The following is a 19,026-nucleotide window of genomic DNA, read 5'->3' on the forward strand; positions in this document are numbered from 1 at the left end:
ATTCCGATTAAGGGATCCAAGAGATATCCACTCAATCTAAGGTAGAACGGAGGTGGTTGTCAGGTGATGAGCGAAAAATTTATACGCTTTTTGGCATTGTTTTTAGTATGTTTTTAATATGTTTTAGTTAGTTTTTAGTATATTTTTATTAGTTTTTAGTTAAAATTCACTTTTCTAGACTTTACTATGAGTTTGTGTGTTTTTCTGTGATTTCAGGTATTTTCTGGCTGAAATTGAGGGACCTGAGCAAAAATCTGATTCAGAGACTGAAAAGGACTGCAGATGCTATTGGATTCTGACCTCCCTGCACTCGAAGTGGATTTTCTCGAGCTACAGAAGCCCAATTGGCGCGCTCACAACGGCGTTGGAAAGTAGACATCTTGGGCTTTCCAGAAATGTATAATAGTCCATACTTTGCTCGAGATTTGATGGTCCAAACCGGCGTTCCAAATCAGCTCAAAACTGCTCGGTGATAAACGCCAGAACTGGCACAAGAATGGGAGTTAAACGCCCAAACTGGCACAAAAGCCGGCGTTTAACTCCAAGAAGAGTCTCTACACGAAAATGCTTCAATGCTCAGCCCAAGCACACACCAAGTGGGCCCGGAAGTGGATTTTTATGTCATTTACTCATTTTTGTAAACCTTAAGCTACTAGTTCTCTATAAATAGGACCTTTTGCTTTTGTATTTTGTATCTTTTGATCACTTCAGATCTCTTGATCATCTTTTGATCATTTTGTATCTTTGGATCATTTTCGATCTTAGGATCATCTTTGGACGTCTAGTCCTTAGATCATTTTCGATCTTAGGATCATCTTTCAACGGTGAAGTTTCTACACACCATAGATTAAGGTGTGGAGCTCTGCTGTACCTCGAGTATTAATACAATTACTATTGTTCTTCTATTCAATTTAGCTTGTTCTTATTCCAAGATATTCATTCGCACTCAAGAACTTGATGAATGTGATGATTATGTGACGCTCATCATCATTCTCACTTATGAACGCGTGCCTGACAACCACTCTCGTTCTACAAGCAAACAAGGCTTGAATGTTTATCTCTTGGATTCTTTAATCGGAATCTTCGTGGTATAAGCTAGAATTGATGGCGGCATTCAAGAGAATCCGGAAGGTCTAAACCTTGTCTGTGGTATTTTGAGTAGGATTCAATGATTGAATGACTGTGACGAGCTTCAAACTCCTGAAGGCTGGGCGTTAGTGACAGACGCAAAAGAATTAATGGATTCTATTCCAACCTGATTGAGAACCGACAGTTGATTAGCCGTGCCGTGACAGGGTGCGTTGAACATTTTCACTGAGAGGACGGGATTGTAGCCACTGACAACGGTGATGCCTAACATACAGCTTGCCATGGAAAGGAGTAAGAAGGATTGGATGAAGACAGTAGGAAAGCAGAGAGACGGAAGGGACAAAGCATCTCCATACGCTTATCTGAAATTCTCACCAATGAATTACATAAGTATCTCTATCTTTATTCTATGCGTTATTCATATATCATCCATAGCCATTTGAATCTTCCTGACTGAGATTTACAAGGTGACCATAGCTTGCTTCATACTAACAATCTCCGTGGGATCGACCCTTACTCGCGTAAGGTTTATTACTTGGACGACTCAGTGCACTTGCTGGTTAGTTGTGCGAAGTTGTGTTTATACCATGGTATTGAGCACCAAGTTTTTGGATTCATTACCGGGGATTGTTTGAGTTGTGAAAAGTAGTGATCACAATTTCGTGCACCAAGTTTTTGGTGCCGTTGCCGGGGATTGTTGAGTTTGGACAACTGACGGTTCATCTTGTTGCTTAGATTAGGTATTTATCTTCAGAGTTCTTAAGAATGAATTCTAGTGTTTCAAGGTGATGTTCTTATCATCACCAAAGCTGATTGATTCTCATCAATTTAGCTCTTGAATGCAATGTCCTGCTGAAGCTTGGCTAGCCATGTCTAATTTCTTTAGACTAAAGCTTTAGACTAACATTGCATGATTCCTGGAATTCTCATTAAGAATTTTGATATCTTTATTTTCTTCTTCCACTTAATTTTCGAAAAATCCAAAAAAAAATTACAAAATCATAAAAACCAAAAATATTTCTTGTTTGAGTATAGAATCTCATTTTAAGTTTGGTGTCAATTGCATGTTTCTGTTCTTCTTGCATTCATTCATGTGTCTTAAGTGATCTTCAAGATGTTCTTGATGATTGCCTTGCTCTGGTCTTTGAATTCTCTTGACTTGAGTGTTTTGTTGTTTCTCATATGCATTCTCATTTGTTAGTGTCAATAGTATACAAACTTCTAAGTTTGGTGTCTTGCATGCATTGTTATTTGATTTCAGTTGCATTTTGATTATTAAAAAATCCAAATTTTTATTTGTGTTTTTTCAAGTCAATAATACAGGGAATTGAAGATTCAGAACATTCAGCAGAGGAATTACACAGAAAAAGTTGGGCGTTCAAAACGCCCAGTGAGGAAGGAAAACTGGCGTTTAAACACCAGCTAGGGCACCTGGTTGGGCGTTTAACGCCCAAAAGGGTAGAGCTTTGGGCGTTAAACGCCAGAATGTGCACCATTCTGGGCGTTTAACTCCAGGATGGCACAAGAGGGAAGATTCTGTTTTTAATTCAAATTTTTTTCAGGTTTTCAAAATTTTTCAAAATCAAATCTTTTTCAAATCATATCTTTTCAATCAAATCTTTTTCAAAATCAATTTCTTTCCATTTCCAAAAATACTTGCTATCAATTAATGATTTGATTCAACATTTCAAGTATGTTGCCTTTTCTGTTGAGAAAGGTTTAATGTTTGAATCATATCTTTTCTTGTTAGCCAAGTCATTAATTTTTAAAATCAAATCTTTTTAAAATTTTTTTTAAAACCATAACTTTTCAATCATATCTTTTTAATCACATCTTTTTCAAAATAGTTTTCAATCATATCCTTTTTTATTTCTAATTTCAAAATCTTTTTCAAAAATCACTTAATTTCTTTTCCACTCTTAGTTTTCGAAAATCAATTACTATTTTTCAAAATGTTTTTAAAATCTTTTACTTAATTTTCGAAAATTTCTTCCCCTCTTCTCACATCCTTCTATTTATGGACTAACACTATTCCTTAATGCACAATTCGAACTCCATCTTTCTTGATAAGTTCGAATTCTCTTCTTCTTCCTTCTATTTTTCATTTCCTCTGACACCTCAAGGAATCTCTATACTGTGACATAGAGGATTCCATACTTTCTTGTTCTCTTCTCTTTCATATGAGCAGGAGCAAAGACAAAAGCATTCTTGTTGAGGCTGACCCTGAACCTGAAAGGACCTTGAAGCGAAAGCTAAGAGAAGCTAAGGCACAACTCTCTGTAGAGGACCTAACAGAAATCTTCAAGCAAGAAGAACCCATGGCAGCCGAAAACAACAACAATGCCAACAATGCAAGGAAGGTGCTGGGTGACTTTACTGCACCTACTCCCGACTTCTATGGGAGAAGCATCTCTATCCCTGCCATTGGAGCAAACAACTTTGAGCTTAAGCCTCAATTAGTTTCTCTAATGCAACAGAATTGCAAGTTCCATGGACTTCCATTGGAAGATCCTCATCAGTTTTTAGCTGAATTCTTGCAAATCTGTGACACTGTCAAGACTAATGGGGTTGACCCTAAGGTCTATAGACTTATGCTATTCCCTTTTGCTGTAAGAGACAGAGCTAGGATATGGTTGGACTCACAACCTAAAGAAAGCCTGAACTCTTGGGAAAAGCTAGTCAATGCCTTCTTGGCAAAGTTCTTTCCACCTCAAAAATTGATTAAGCTTAGAGTGGAAGTCCAAACCTTCAGACAGAAGGAAGGTGAATCCCTCTATGAAGCTTGGGAAAGATACAAACAATTGGTTAGAAAGTGCCCCTCTGACATGCTTTCTGAATGGAGCATCATAGGTATTTTCTATGATGGTCTGTCTGAACTGTCCAAGATGTCTTTGGACAGCTCTGCTGGAGGATCTCTTCATCTGAAGAAGACGCCTACAGAAGCTCAAGAGCTCATTGAAATGGTTGCAAATAACCAATTCATGTACACTTCTGAAAGGAATCCTGTGAACAATGGGACAAATCAGAAGAAAAGAGTTCTTGAGATTGATACTCTGAATGCCATATTGGCTCAGAACAAAATATTGACTCAACAAGTCAATTTAATTTCTCAAGGTCTGTCTGGAATGCAAAATGCACCAGGCAGTACTAAGGATGCTTCATCTGAAGAAGAAGCTTATGATCCTAAGAACTCTTCAATGGAAGAGGTGAATTACATGGGAGAACCCTATGGAAACACCTATAATTCTTCATGGAGAAATCATCTAAATTTCTCATGGAAGGATCAACAGAGATCTCAACAAGGTTTCAACAACAATAATGGTGGAAGAAATAGGTTTAGCAATGGCAAGCCTTTTCCATCATCTTCTCAGCAACAGACAGAGAATTCTAAGCAAAGCCACTCTGACTTAGCAACCATGGTCTCTGATCTAATCAAAACCACTCAAAGTTTCATGACCGAAACAAGGTCCTCCATTAGGAATTTGGAGGCACAAGTGGGACAGCTGAGCAAGAAAATTACTGAACTCCCTCCTAGTACTCTTCCAAGCAATACAGAAGAGAATCCAAAAGGAGAGTGCAAGGTCATTAACATGACCTACATGGCCAAACTTGGAGAGGAGGAAGAGGCAGTGAACGCCACTGAGGAAGACCTCAATGGGCGTCCACTGACCTCCAATGAGTTCCCTAATGAGGAACCATGGGAATCTGAGGCTCACACTAAGACCATAGAGATTCCATTGGATTTACTTCTGTCATTCATGAGCTCTGATGAGTATTCTTCCTCTGAAGAGGATGAGCATGTCACTGAAGAGCAAGTTGCTAAATACCTTGGAGCAATCATGAAGCTAAATGACAAGTTATTTGGTAATAAGACTTGGGAGAACGAACCTCCTTTGCTCACCAAAGAACTGGATGACTTGTCTAGGCAGAGATTACCTCAAAAGAGACAAGATCCTGGGAAGTTTTCAATACCTTGTACCATAGGCACCATGTCCTTTAAGAAGGCTCTGTGTGACTTAGGGTCAAGTGTAAACCTCATGCCTCTCTCTGTAATGGAGAAGCTAGGGATTTTTGAGGTACAAGCTGCAAGAATCTCACTAGAGATGGCAGACAATTCAAGAAAACAAGCTTATGGACTTGTAGAGGATGTTTTGGTAAAGGTTGAAGACCATTACATCCCTGCTGATTTCATAGTCCTAGAGACTGGGGAGTGCATGGATGAATCTATCATCCTTGGCAGACCCTTCCTAGCCACAGCAAAGGCTGTGATTGATGTGGACAGAGGAGAATTGATCATTCAAGTGAATGAAAAATCCTTGTGTTTAAGGCTCAAGGATATCCCTCTGTCACCATGGAGAGGAAGCATGAAAAGCTTCTCTCAAAACAGAGCCAAACAGAGCCCCCACAGTCAAACTCTAAGTTTGGTGTTGGGAGGCCACAACCAACTTCTAAGTTTGGTGTTGAACCCCCACATTCAAACTCTAAGTTTGGTGTTGGGAGGTTCCAACATTGCTCTGAGTATCTGTGAGGCTCCATGAGAGCCCTCTGTCAAGCTACTGACATTAAAGAAGCGCTTGTTGGGAGGCAACCCAATGTTATATTTATCTATTTTCCTTTGTTATTTTATGTTTTCTGTAGGTTGATGATCATGAGAAGTCACAAAATCAATTGAAAAAGCAAAAACAGAATGAAAAACAGAAAGAAAAATAGCACACCCTGGAGGAAGACCTTGCTGGCGTTTAAACGCCAGTAAGGGCAGCAAATGGGCGTTTAATGCCCAGTCTGGCACCATTCTGGGCGTTTAACGCCAAAAGGGGCATCAGACTGGCGTTAAACGCCAGGAAAGGGCAAGAGGCTGGCGTTAAACGCCAGAAATGGGCACCAGCCCGGCGTTTAACGCCAGAATTGGCACAAAGAGCAATTTTGCTCGCCAATTGGTGCAGGGATGACTTTTTCTTGACACCTCAGGATCTGTGGACCCCACAGGATCCCCACCTACCCCACCACCCTCTCTCTTCTTCACCCATTCCCCAATCACCTCAACACCTCTTCCCCAAAAACCCTTCACCTATCAAATCCCATCTTTCTCTTCACCACTCACATCCATCCTTCATAAAACCCCACCTACCTCACCATTCAAATTCAAACCACTTTCCCACCCAAACCCACCCTCCCATAGCCGAACCCTACCCCTCTCTTCACCCCTATATAAACCCATCTTCACTCCTTCATTTTCACACACCCTAAACACTACTTTTCCCCCCTTTGGCCGAACCACAAAGCCACCTCCATCTCCTCTATTTCTTCTTCTTCTACTCTCTTCTTTCTTCTTTTGCTCGAGGACGAGCAAACCTTTTAAGTTTGGTGTGGTAAAAGCATTGCTTTTTGTTTTTCCATAACTATTTATGGCATCCAAGGCCGGAGAAACCTCTAGAAAGAGGAAAGGGAAGGCAAAAGCTTTCACCTCCGAGTCATGGGAGATGGAGAGATTTATCTCAAGGGTGCATCAAGACCACTTCTATGAAGTTGTGGCCTTGAAGAAGGTGATCCCCGAGGTCCCTTTCAAACTCAAAAAGAGTGAATATCCGGAGATCCGATATGAGATTCAAAGAAGAGGTTGGGAAGTTCTTACCAACCCCATTCAACAAGTCAGAATCTTAATGGTTCAAGAGTTCTATGCCAATGCATGGATCACCAAGAACCATGATCAAAGTGTGAACCCGGACCCAAAGAATTGGCTTACAGTGGTTCGGGGGAAATACTTAGATTTTAGTCCGGAAAATGTAAGGTTGGCATTCAACTTGCCCATGATGCAAGGAGATGAACACCCTTACACTAGAAGGGTCAACTTTGATCAAAGGTTGGACCAAGTCCTCTTAGACATCTGTGAGGAGGGCGCCTAATGGAAGAGAGATTCAAGAGGGAAGCCGGTTCAACTGAGAAGGCATGACCTCAAGCCTGTGGCTAGGGGATGGTTGGAGTTTATCCAACGCTCAATCATTCCCACTAGCAACCGGTCTAAAGTTACTCTAGACCGAGCCATCATGATTCATAGCATCATGATTGGAGAAGAAGTAGAAGTTCATGAGGTTATAGCCCAAGAACTTTATAAGGTGGCGGACAAGTCCTCTACCTTGGCAAGGTTAGCCTTTCCTCATCTCATTTGTCACCTCTGTTATTCAGTTGGAGTTGACATAGAGGGAGACATCCCCATTGATGAGGACAAGCCCATCATTAAGAAAAGAATGGAGCAAACAAGAGATCCCACTCATCATGAAATCCCTGAGATACCTCAAGGGATGCACTTTTCTCCACAAAACTATTGGGAGCAAATCAATACCTCCCTAGGAGAATTGAGTTCCAACATGGGACAACTAAGGGTGGAGCACCAAGAACATTCCATCCTCCTCCATGAAATTATAGAAGATCAAAGAATCATGAGAGAGGAGCAACAAAGGCAAGGAAGAGACATTGAGGAGCTCAAGCACTCCATAAGATCTTCAAGAGGAAGAACAAGCCGTCATCACTAAGGTGGACCCGTTCTTTAATTTCCTTGTTCTTTATTTTTCTGTTTTTCAAAAAATCATGCTTATGTTTATCTATGTTTGTGTCTTGTGATCATTAGTGTCTTAGTGTCTATGCCTTAAAGTTATGAATGTCCTATGAATCCATCACCTCTCTTAAATGAAAAATGTTCTTAATTGAAAAAGAGAAGAATTGCATGAATTTTAAATTTTATAACAGATTAATTATTTTGATGTGGTGGTAATACTGGAAGACAGAGTGCTTTGGGCCACGGCCAAGACTCATAAAGTAGCTGTGTTCAAGAATCATCATACTTAACTAGGAGAATCAATAACACTATCTAGATTCTGAGTTCCTATAGAAGCCAATCATTCTGAATTTCAAAGGATAGAGTGAGATGCCAAAACTGTTCAGAGGCAAAAAGCTAAAAGCCCCGCTATTCTAATTAATACTGATCTTCATAGATGTTTTTGGAATTCATTGCATATTCTCTTCTCTTTATCTTATTTGATTTTCAGTTGCTTGGGGACAAGCAACAATTTAAGTTTGGTGTTGTGATGAGCGCATAATTTATACGCTTTTTGGCATTGTTTTTAGTATGTTTTTAATATGTTTTAGTTAGTTTTTAGTATATTTTTATTAGTTTTTAGTTAAAATTCACTTTTCTGGACTTTACTATGAGTTTGTGTGTTTTTCTGTGATTTCAGGTATTTTCTGGCTGAAATTGAGGGACCTGAGCAAAAATCTGATTCAGAGACTGAAAAGGACTGCAGATGCTGTTGGATTCTGACCTCCCTGCACTCAAAGTGGATTTTCTGGAGCTAAAGACACCCAATTGGCGCGCTCTCAACGGCGTTGGAAAGTAGACATCCTGTGCTTTTCAGCAATGTTTAATAGTCCATACTTTGCCCGAGATTTGATGGCCCAAACCGGCGTTCCAAATCAGCTCAAAACTGCCCGGCGTTAAACGCCGGAACTGGCACAAGAATGGGAGTTAAACGCCCAAACTGGCACAAAAGCCGGCATTTACCTCCAAGAAGAGTCTCTACACGAAAATGCTTTAATGCTCAGCCCAAGCACACACCAAGTGGGCCCGGAAGTGGATTTTTATGTCATTTACTCATTTTTGTAAACCTTAAGCTACTAGTTCTCTATAAATAGGACCTTTTGCTTTTGTATTTTGTATCTTTTGATCACTTCAGATCTCTTGATCATCTTTTGATCATTTTGTATCTTTGGATCATTTTTTATCTTAGGATCATCTTTGGACATTTAGTCCTTAGATCATTGGGAGGCTAGCCATTCGGCCATGCCTGAACCTTGTTCTTATGTATTTTCAACGGTGGAGTTTCTACACACCATAGATTAAGGTGTGGAGCTCTGCTGTACCTCGAGTATTAATGCAATTACTATTATTCTTCTATTCAATTCAGCTTGTTCTTATTCCAAGATATTCATTCGCACTCAAGAACTTGATGAATGTGATGATTATGTGACGCTCATCATCATTCTCACTTATGAACGCGTGCCTGACAACCACTCCCGTTCTACAAGCAAACAAGGCTTGAATGTTTATCTCTTGGATTCTTTAATCGGAATCTTCGTGGTATAAGCTAGAATTGATGGCGGCATTCAAGAGAATCCGGAAGGTCTAAACCTTGTCTGTGGTATTCTGAGTAGGATTCAATGATTGAATGACTGTGACGAGCTTCAAACTCCTGAAGGATGGGCGTTAGTGACAGACGCAAAAGAATCAATGGATTCTATTCCAACCTGATTGAGAACCGACAGATGATTAGCCATGCCATGACAGGGTGCGTTGAACATTTTCACTGAGAGGACGGGATTGTAGCCACTGACAACGGTGATGCCCAACATACAGCTTGCCATGGAAAGGAGTAAGAAGGATTGGATGAAGACAGTAGGACAGCAGAGAGACGGAAGGGACAAAGCATCTCCATACGCTTATCTGACATTCTCACCAATGAATTACATAAGTATCTCTATCTTTATTCTATGCGTTATTCATATATCATCCATAACCATTTGAATCTGCCTGACTGAGATTTACAAGGTGACCATAGCTTGCTTCATACCAACAATCTCCGTGGGATCGACCCTTACTCGCGTAAGGTTTATTACTTGGACGACCCAGTGCACTTGCTGGTTAGTTGTGCGAAGTTGTGTTTATACCATGGTATTAAGCACCAAGTTTTTGGATTCATTACCGGGGATTATTTGAGTTGTGAAAAGTAGTGATCACAATTTCGTGCACCAGCAGGCATACGTTCATAGGTGAGAATGATGATGAGTGTCACGTATCATCACATTCATCAAGTTGAGGAACAAGTGATATCTTAGAACAAGAATAAGCCGAATTGAATAGAAGAACAATAGTAATTGCATTGATACTCGAGGTACAGCAGAGCTCCACACCTTAATCTATGGTGTGTAGAAACTCCACCGTTGAAAATACATAAGAACAAGGTCTAGGCATGGCCGTGAGGCCAGCCCCCATGATCTAAAAACTAGACGTCCAAAGATGATCCTAAGATCTAAAGTGATCAAAGATGAAAATACAATAGCAAAAGGTCCTATTTGTAGAGAACTAGTAGCTTAGGGTTTACAAGAATGAGTAAATGACATAAAAATCCACTTCCGGGCCCACTTGGTGTGTGCTTGGGCTGAGCATTGAAGCTTTCATGTGTAGAGACTTTTCTTGGAGTTAAACGCCAGCTTTTGTGCCAGTTTGGGTGTTTAACTCCCATTCTTGTGCCAGTTCCGGCGTTTAACGCCAGAATTCTTGAGCTGACTTGGAACGCCTGTTTGGGCCATCAAATCTCGGGAAAAGTATGGACTATTATACATTGCTGGAAAGCCTAGGATGTCTACCTTCCAACGAAATTGAGAGCATGCCAATTGGGCTTCTTTAGCTCCAGAAAAGCCACTTTGAGTGCAGGGAGGTCAGAATCCAACAGCATCTGCAGTCCTTTTCAGCCTCTGAATCAGATTTTTGCTCAGGTCCCTCAATTTCAGCCAGAAAATACCTGAAATCATAGAAAAACACACAAACTCATAGTAAAGTCCATAAAAATGAATTTTAACTGAAAACTAATAAAAATATAATAAAAACTAACTAAAACATACTAAAAACATACTAAAAACATACTAAAAACAATGCCAAAAAGCGTATAAATTATCCGCTCATCAATCGTCGGTCTAGGCTATGCTTTCAACGAAGGGATTCTTTTATTGAGATCAATAAGGGATCTTTCAGGTCATCCTGCACCCTTAGCATTAATTCACCCTTTTCAAGATCAATAAAGGATCTTTTAGTGGCTAGGAAAGGTCCCTAGGATGATGGAGGCATTCTCATCTTCCTTCATGTCAAGAATAAAAAAGTCCCCTGGGAGGAAAAATTTTTTCACTTTGATAAGGACATTTTCAACCACTCCATGTGCATACTTCATTGATTTGTCTGCCATTTTGATGGGAAAAAATGTCGGTTAAGATTTTTTTCACAAAACTAAGCACGTTATAAGCATAGTTCTAAACTGACAATTCAACCAAAGTATTAAACTTCGGGTCATCTCTCAAGGAATTGCAGAGAAGTGTACTTTATTATTGGTTATGAGATTATATCTTTTTGGGTTTTTGAAATAGGAGACAAGAAATATAAATAACAAGAAGAATAAACTAATAATTAAGTAAGCTCTTAGCAAGGAAATAAAATTAGAAGTCCTATCCTAATTATCATTATCAATTGTGATGGTAATTACCTTTTGCTTTCACTTAGTTAACCTCTGACAATGAAGGTAAGTCAAGTGAGCAAAATCAACTTAGGTTCACAAGTTCTAATCAAAGAATAGATTTAGTGAAGCCTAAGCCAACTAGCAAGTCTCAATTGCCAATCAACAAAAGACTTTTGATAACTCAAGAATCTCTAAATAATCAATCCAAGTTAAGAACATAAAAATCTAAACTAAAATCCTCCCAAGCATTTTATCAAACACTTGGAAGGAACAAAATAAAAATATGGAAAACTAACAAGGGAATGTAAAATCTAAGACCAATAATTGCAAGGAATCAATAATAACAAATGGAGAGAGAAGCAATAAACATGAAATACCTCAAATTGCATTAAAAAGGAAATTGAATCTAACATGGAGAATTCATAAACTAAATTGGAAGAATAGAGAAATCAATAAGAGGAATAGATGAACTAAAGTACTAGAATAAATAAAAGTAGAAGAAAAACTAAATTAAAGCATAATTGAAATCTGAAATTGAGAAAGACTAAACCCAAAAACCCTAAAACCTAGAGAGAGGAGAAAGCCTCTTGGTGCACGAAATTGTGATACACAACTCCGATACAACTAACCAGCAAGTTCACTGGGTCGTCTAAGTAATACTTTACGTGAGTAAGGGTCAATCCCACAGAGATTGTCAGCTTGAAGCAAGCTATGGTTATCTTGTAACTCTTAGTCAGGATATCAATAATGATTCTTAGTTTTAATTGCAAAAAGTAAAAGAACATGAAATAAAGAGTACTTGTTATGCAGTAACGGCGATTGGTGGACGAAATTGTGATTCCTTTGTTATTGTATTTTGTAAAATTCATTGCTTGTTCAACTATGTGTGCACACAACTCCGTTCAACTTAACCAGCAAGTGTACTGGGTCATCCAAGTAATACCTTACGTGAGTAAGGGTCGATCCCACAGAGATTGTTGGTATGAAGCAAGCTATGGTCACCTTGTAAATCTCAGTTAGGCAGATTAAATTGGTTTATGGATTTTTGAATAATTAATAATAAATAGAAAATAAAAAGGGATAGAAATACTTATGTAAATCAATAGTGGGAATTTCAGATAGGCGTGTGGAGATGCTAGAATCCTTTCGAATCTCTACTTTCTTATTGCTTTCATCTAATCCTTCTTACTCCTTTCCATGGCAAGCTGTATGTAGGGCATCACCATCATCAATGGCTACTTTTAATCCTCTTGGGAAAATGGTCTTATGCGCTATCACTGCACGGCTAATCGTCTGGAGGCATCACCCTTGTTGATGGCTACATCCCATCCTCTCAGTGAAAATGATCCAAATGCTCTGTCACAGCACGGCTAATCATCTGTCGGTTCTCAATCAGGTTGGAATAGAATCCATTGATCCTTTTGCGTCTGTCACTAACGCCCAGCCTTCAGGAGTTTGAAGCTCGTCACAGTCATTCAATACCGGAATCCTACTCGGAATACCACAGACAAGGTTAGACTTTCCGGATTCCCAGGATCCTACTCGGAATACCACAGACAAGGTTAGACTTTCCGGATCCCCATGAATTCCGCCATCTATCTAGCTTATACCACGAAGATTCTATTGGGGAATCTAAGAGATATGCGCCCGGCCTAAGGTAGAACAGAAGTGGTTGTCAGTCACGCACGTTCATAGGTGAGAATGATGATGAGTGTCACAGATCATCACATTCATCAAAGTGTTGTGCAACGTATATCTTGGAATAAGAATAAAAGAGAATTGAATAGAAAGTAATAGTAATTGTATTGAAACTTGAGGTACAGCAGAGCTCCACACCCTTAATCTATGGTGTGCAGAAACTCCACCGTTGAAAATACATAAGTGAAAGATTCAGGCATGGCCGAATGGCCAGCCCCCTGAATGATCAAAAGACCGAATGATCAAAGACTAAACAGTCAAAAGATTAAACTGTCAAAAAGATGTCTAATACAATAGTAAATTATCCTATTTATACTAGACTAGCTACTAGGGTTTACATGAGTAAGTAATTGATACATAAATCCACTTCCGGGGCCCACTTGGTGTATGCTTGGGCTGAGCTTGATCTATCAACAAGCTGAGGCTTTTCTTGGAGTTGAACGCCGAGTTATAGCATGTTTCTGGCGTTCAACTCCGGGTTATGACGTGTTTCTGGCGTTTAACTCTAGACAGCAGCATGTACTTGACGTTGAGCGCCACTTTACGTCGTTAATTCCCGAATAAAATATGGACTATTATATATTGCTGGAAAGCTCTGGATGTCTACTTTCCAACGCTGTTGAGAGCGCGCCATTTGGAGTTTTGTAGCTCCAGAAAATTCATTTTGAGTGCAGGGAGGTCAGATTCCAACAGCATCAGCAATACTTTTGTCAGCCTCTTTCAGAGTTTTGCTCAAGTCCCTCAATTTCAGCCAGAAATTACCTGAAAATACAGAAAAACACACAAACTCATAGTAAAGTCCAGAAATGTGAGTTTAACATAAAAACTAATGAAAACATCCCTAAAAGTAGCTTGAACTTACTAAAAACTACCTAAAAACAATGCCAAAAAGCGTATAAATTATCCGCTCATCACAACACCAAACTTAAATTGTTGCTTGTCCCCAAGCAACAGAAAATCAAATAGGATAAAAAGAAGAGAATATACTATAAATTCAGAATATCAATGATTATTAATTATAATTAGATGAGCGGGACTTGTAGCTTTTTGCTTCTGAACAGTTTTGGCATCTCACTTTTTCCTTTGAAGTTTTAGAATGATTGGCTTCTCTAGGAACTTAGATTTTCGGATAGTGTTATTGACTTTCCTAGTTAAGCATGTTGATTCTTGAACACAGCTACTTATGAGTCTTGGCCGTGGCCCTAAGCACTTTGTTTTCCAGTATTACCACCGGATACATAAATGCCACAGACACATGACTGGGTGAACCTTTTCAGATTGTGACTCAGCTTTGCTAGAGTCCCCAGTTAGAGGTGTCCAGAGCTTTTAAGCACACTCTTTTTGCTTTGGATCACGACTTTAACCACTCAGTCTCAAGCTTTTCACTTGGACCTTCATGACACAAGCACATGGTTAGGGACAGCTTGATTTAGCCGCTTAGGCCTGGATTTTATTTCCTTGGGCCCTCCTATCCATTGATGCTCAAAGCCTTGGTTCCTTTTTACCCTTGCCTTTTGGTTTTAAGGGCTATTGGCTTTTTCTGCTTGCTTTTTCTTTTTCTTTCTAAATTTTTTTCGCCACTTTTTTTTTCGCAAGCTTTTGCTATTCACTACTTTTTCTTGCTTCAAGAATCAATTTCATGATTTTTCAGATTGTCAATAACATTTCTCTTTGTTCATCATTCTTTCAAGAGCCAACAATTTTAATATTCATAAACAACAAGATCAAAAATATGCACTGTTCAATCATTCATTCAGAAAACAAAAAGTATTGTCACCACATCAATATAATTAAACTAATTTCAAGGATAAATTTGAAATTCATGTACTTCTTGTTCTTTTGAATTAAAACATATTTCATATAAGAGAGGTGAAGGATTAATGGATTTTATTCATAGCTTTAAGACATAGTTACTACATACTAATGATCATGAAGTTGAGACACTAAGCATAGATAAACATAACATGGGAACCAAAAAACAGAAAGAAATAAGCACAAGGAATGAATCCACCTTAGTGGCGTCTTCTTCTTGAAGGACCAACAATGTCCTTAAGCTCTTCTATGTCCCTTCCTTGCCTTTGTTGCTCCTCCCTCATTGCTCTTTGATCTTCTCTTATTTCTTGGAGAATGATGGAATGCTCATGATGTTCCACCCTTAATTGTTCCACATTGTAGCTCAAATCTTCTAAGGAAGTGTTGAGTTGTTCCCAATAGTTGTTGGGAGGAAAGTGCATCCCTTGAGGCATCTCAGGGATTTCTTGATGATGAGCTTCCTCATGCATCTCTTGAGAACTGTGAAGGGTCTCTCTTGCTTGCTCCATCCTCTTCTTGGTGATGGGCTTATCCTCTTCAATGAGGATGTCTCCTTCTATGATAACTCCAGCTGAGTAACATAGATGGCAAATAAGGTGAGGAAAAGCTAGCCGTGCCATGGTGGAGGGCTTTTCGGCTATTTTGTAAAATTCATTGGAGATGACTTCATGAACTTCTACTTCCTCTCCAATCATGATGCTATGAATCATGATGGCCCAATCCACAGTAACTTCAGATCGGTTGCTAGTGGGAATGATGGAGCGTTGAATGAACTCCAACCATCCTCTAGCCATAGGCTTGAGGTCCAGTCTTCTTAGTTGGACTGGCTTGCCTTTTGGAGTCTCTCTTCCATTGAGCTCCTTCCACACATATGTCCGTAAGGACTTGGTCCAACCTTTGATTAAAGTTGACCCTTCTAGTGTAGGGGTGTTCATCTCCTTGCATAATGGGCAAGTGAAAAGCCAATCTCACATTCTCCGGACTAAAATCTAAGTATTTCCCCCGAACCATTGTGAGATAATTCTTTGGACTCGGGTTCATACTTTGATCATGGTTCCTAGTGATCCATGCATTGGCATAGAACTCTTGAACCATTAAGATTCCGACTTGTTGCATGGGGTTGGTAAGAACTTCCCAACCTCTTCTTCTGATTTCATGTCGGATCTCTGGACACTCATTTTTCTTGAGCTTGAAAGGGACCTCAGGGATCACCTTCTTCTTTGCCACAACATCATAGAAGTGGTCTTGATGGCTCTTGGAGATGAATCTTTCCATCTCCCATGACTCGGAGGTGGAAGCTTTTGTCTTCCCTTTTCCTTTCTAGAGGATTCCGGCTTAGGTGCCATTGATGGTAATGGAAAAACAAAAGCTTATGCTTTTACCACACCAACTAAATATTGCTTGCCCTCGAGCAAGAGAAGAAAAAAGAAGAGAAGAAGAAGAAGAAGAAAATGGAGGAGAGTGATGGAGGAGAGTGAGGGGAGATGGATTCGGCCCAAGTATAGTAGAGGGGTAGTGTTGTGTGAAAATGAAGTAGAATGGAAGGGTATATATAGGGAGAGGGGAGAGGGTAGGTTCGGCCATTTAGTGTGGGATTGGGTGGGAAAATGTTTTTGAATTTTGAAGGTAGGTGGGGTTTCTGGGGAAGAGTGGATGGATGTGAGTGGTGAATAAGTGATTGGGAAGAGAGACTGAGGTGATTGGTGAAGGGTTTTTGAGAAGTGTGACATGGGGAAGAGTAAAATAGGATTAGGAGGTAAGGTGGGAATATAGTAGGTGGGGATCCTGTGGTGTCCACAGATCCTGAGGTGATCCTGTGGGGTCCACAGATCCTGAGGTGTCAAGGAATTCCATCCCTGCACCAAATAGGCATGTAAAATGCCTTTGCACACCATTCTGGCATTTAAACGCCGAGTGGTGCACGTTCTGGGCGTTCAACGCCCATATAAAGCATGTTTCTGGCGTTGAACGCCAGTTTCATGCTTGTTACTGGCGTTCAGCGCCAGCTTTTCTTCTAGGCACATTCCTGGCATTCAAAAGCCAGAATGTTGCTTGTTTCTGGCATTCAGCGCCAAATTCATGCTCTGTTCTGGCATTGAACGCCAGCCAGATGCTCCTTACTGGCGTTGAACGCCAGCCTGTGCTTCCTCCAGAGTGTGATTTTTCTTCTGCTGTTTTTTGATTCTGTTTTTAATTTTTATATTTTTTTCGTGACTCCACATGATCATATACCTAATAAAACACAAAATAACAATAAAATAAAATAAAATAAAAATTAGATAAATAACATTGGGTTGCCTCCCAACAAGCGCTTCTTTAATGTCAATAGCTTGACAGTGGCTCTCATGGAGCCTCAAGGTGATCAGGTCAATGTTGTATAGTCCCAACACCAAACTTAGAGTTTGGATATGGGTCTTAACACCAAACTTAGAGTTTGGTTGTGGCCTCCCAACACCAAACTTAGAGTTTGACTGTGGGGGCTCTTCTTGACTCTGAACTGAGAAAAGCTCTTCATGCTTACTCTTTTTTGTCACAGAGGGATGGCCATGTGCCTTAAACACAAGGTAGTCCCCATTCAATTGAAGGACTAATTCACCTATGTTGACATCTATCACAGCTCCTGCTGTGGTTAGGAAAGGTCTTCCAAGGATGATGCATTCATCCTCTTCCTTCCTAGTGTCTAAGATTATGAAATCAGTGATGAGCGGATAATTTATACGCTTTTTGGCATTGTTTTTACATAGTTTTTAGTAAGTTTAAGCTACTTTTAGGGATGTTTTCCTTAGTTTTTATGATAAATTCACATTTCTGGACTTTACTATGAGTTTGTGTGTTTTTCTGTGATTTCAGGTAAATTCTGACTGAAATTGAGGGATTTGAGCAAAACTCTGAAAAAGGCTGACAAAAGGACTGCTGATGCTATTGGATTCTGACCTCCCTGCACTCGAAATAGATTTTCTGGAGCTACAGAACTCTAAATGGCGCGCTCTCAACGGCGTTGGAAAGTAGACATCCAGGGCTTTCCAACAATATATAATAGTCCATACTTTATTCGATGAATGACGACGCAACTTGGCGTTGAACGCCAAGTACACGCTCCTTTCTGGAGTTAAACGCCAGAGAAAAATGTCATGATCGGAGTTGAACGCCCAACACATCATAACTCGAAATTCAACTCCAAGAGAAGCTCAGCTCGTGGATTGATTAAGCTCATCCCAAGCACACACCAAGTGGGCCCCGGAAGTGGATTTATGCATCAATTACTTACTCATGTAAACCCTAGTAGCTAGTCTAGTATATATAGGACATTTATCTATTGTATTAGACATCTTTGGTCTCAGTTTTGTTTTATTCTTCATCTAAAGAGGCTATTGATCACGTTAGGAGAGGGCTGGCCATTCGGCCATGCCTGAACCTCTTTCACTTATGTATTTTCAACGGTGGAGTTCTGCACACCATAGATTAAGGGTGGGAGCTCTGCTGTACCTCAAAGATTAATGAAGTTCTATTTTCTTTATTCGGTCTCTATCTTATTCTTATTCCAAGATATTCATTCGTACCCAAGAACATGATGAAGGTGATGAGTAAATAACCTCATTATCATTCACTGATGAACGCGCGTGATTGACAACCACTTCCGTTCTACATGCAACACAAGCTTGAATGTGTATCTCTTAGATTCCCCAACAGAATCTTCGTGGTATAAGCTAGATAGATGGCGGCATTCATGAGGATCCGGAAAGTCTAAACCTTGTCTATGGTATTCCGAGTAGGATTCTGTGATTGAGTGACTTTGACGAGCTTCAAACTCCTGAAGGCTGGGCGTGATGACAAGCGCAAAAGAATCAATGGATTCTATTCCAACCTGATTGAGAACCGACAGATGATTAGTCGTGCTGTGACAGAGCATAGGAATGTTTTCACTGAGAGGATGGGATGTAGCCACTGACAACGGTGATGCCCTACATAAAGCTTTCCATGGAAAGGAGTAAGAAGGATTGAGTAGAAGCAGTAGGAAGGCAGGCGTCCGTGAGCTCTACAGCACCTCCATTCCGCTTATCTGAAATCCCTACCAATGAATCTACATAAGTATTTCTATCCCTTTTTATTATTCCTTTTTATTTAATGATAATCACAATTACTCTTTAAT

Source organism: Arachis stenosperma, chromosome 7 (assembly GCF_014773155.1).
Source record: "Arachis stenosperma cultivar V10309 chromosome 7, arast.V10309.gnm1.PFL2, whole genome shotgun sequence".
Taxonomy (NCBI): Eukaryota; Viridiplantae; Streptophyta; class Magnoliopsida; order Fabales; family Fabaceae; genus Arachis; species Arachis stenosperma.